Consider the following 2,500-nt stretch of genomic DNA (forward strand, 5'->3'; position numbering starts at 1 on the left):
CAACTTTTTTAATAAGCGTTTTAAAATTATTTCAATGTTTAATCCATGCGTAAACATGACGTTTATTAACGTTTTTAACGTTAAAAAAAATTACAAAAATTTATTTTTCGGAAAAAATGGAAAAAACCGATTCGTCGGAGCGAGGTGTCCAGCCCGTGCGGTAATTCCAGCAGGCGAATCGGACTTCCCGAAATTTTTCTAAGTCCCACGGTCGACACCAACTTTTTTAATAAGCGTTTTAAAATTATTTCAATGTTTAATCCATGCGTAAACATGACGTTTATTAACGTTTTTAACATTAAAAAAAATTACAAAAATTTATTTTTCGGAAAAAATGGAAAAAACCGATTCGTCGGAGCGAGGTGTCCAGCCCGTGCGGTAATTCCAGCAGGCGAATCGGACTTCCCGAAATTTTTCTAAGTCCCACGGTCGACACCAACTTTTTTAATAAGCGTTTTAAAATTATTTCAATGTTTAATCCATGCGTAAACATGACGTTTATTAACGTTTTTAACGTTAAAAAAAATTACAAAAATTTATTTTTCGGAAAAAATGGAAAAAACCGATTCGTCGGAGCGAGGTGTCCAGCCCGTGCGGTAATTCCAGCAGGCGATCCGGGGTACTCGAAATTTTTCTAAGTCCCGACGGTCAAGAGTAAACTTTTTCATCACATATTTCAAAATTTTTTTAATGTTTAATCCACGCATAAAAACGCAGTTTATTAACGTTTTTAACGTTGAGAAAATTGACAAAAATTTTTTTTTCACTGAAAATGGAAAAAATGTATCGGTCGATGCGGGCTATCCAGGCCGTGCGGTAATTCCAGCAGGCGATCCGGGGTACTCGAAATTTTTCTAAGTCCCGACGGTCAAGAGTAAACTTTTTCATCACATATTTCAAAATTTTTTTAATGTTTAATCCACGCATAAAAACGCAGTTTATTAACGTTTTTAACGTTGAGAAAATTGACAAAAATTTTTTTTTCACTGAAAATGGAAAAAATGTATCGGTCGATGCGGGCTATCCAGGCCGTGCGGTAATTCCAGCAGGCGATCCGGGGTACTCGAAATTTTTCTAAGTCCCGACGGTCAAGAGTAAACTTTTTCATCACATATTTCAAAATTTTTTTAATGTTTAATCCACGCATAAAAACGCAGTTTATTAACGTTTTTAACGTTGAGAAAATTGACAAAAATTTTTTTTTCACTGAAAATGGAAAAAATGTATCGGTCGATGCGGGCTGTCCAGGCCGTGCGGTAATTCCAGCAGGCGATCCGAGGTACTCGAAATTTTTCTAAGTCCGAACGGTCAAGAGTAAACTTTTTCATCACATATTTCAAAATTTTTTTAATGTTTAATCCACGCATAAAAACGCAGTTTATTAACGTTTTTAACGTTGAGAAAATTGACAAAAATTTTTTTTTCACTGAAAATGGAAAAAATGTATCGGTCGATGCGAGCTGTCCAGGCCGTGCGGTAATTCCAGCAGGCGAATCGGACTTCCCGAAATTTTTCTAAGTCCCACGGTCAAGAGTAAACTTTTTTAATAAGCGTTTTAAAATTATTTCAATGTTTAATCCATGCGTAAACATGATGTTTATTAACGTTTTTAACATTAAAAAAAATTACAAAAATTTATTTTTCAAAAAAAATGGAAAAAACCGATTCGTCGGAGCGAGGTGTCCAGCCCGTGCGGTAATTCCAGCAGGCGAATCGGACTTCCCGAAATTTTTCTAAGTCCCACGGTCGACACCAACTTTTTTAATAAGCGTTTTAAAATTATTTCAATGTTTAATCCATGCGTAAACATGACGTTTATTAACGTTTTTAACGTTAAAAAAAATTACAAAAATTTATTTTTCGGAAAAAATGGAAAAAACCGATTCGTCGGAGCGAGCTGTCCAGCCCGTGCGGTAATTCCAGCAGGCGAATCGGACTTCCCGAAATTTTTCTAAGTCCCACGGTCGACACCAACTTTTTTAATAAGCGTTTTAAAATTATTTCAATGTTTAATCCATGCGTAAACATGACGTTTATTAACGTTTTTAACGTTAAAAAAAATTACAAAAATTTATTTTTCGGAAAAAATGGAAAAAACCGATTCGTCGGAGCGAGGTGTCCAGCCCGTGCGGTAATTCCAGCAGGCGAATCGGACTTCCCGAAATTTTTCTAAGTCCCACGGTCAAGAGTAAACTTTTTTAATAAGCGTTTTAAAATTATTTCAATGTTTAATCCATGCGTAAACATGATGTTTATTAACGTTTTTAACATTAAAAAAAATTACAAAAATTTATTTTTCAAAAAAAATGGAAAAAACCGATTCGTCGGAGCGAGGTGTCCAGCCCGTGCGGTAATTCCAGCAGGCGAATCGGACTTCCCGAAATTTTTCTAAGTCCCACGGTCGACACCAACTTTTTTAATAAGCGTTTTAAAATTATTTCAATGTTTAATCCATGCGTAAACATGACGTTTATTAACGTTTTTAACATTAAAAAAAATT

Source organism: Nomia melanderi, unplaced genomic scaffold, assembly GCF_051020985.1.
Source record: "Nomia melanderi isolate GNS246 unplaced genomic scaffold, iyNomMela1 scaffold0681, whole genome shotgun sequence".
Classification (NCBI taxonomy): Eukaryota; Metazoa; Arthropoda; class Insecta; order Hymenoptera; family Halictidae; genus Nomia; species Nomia melanderi.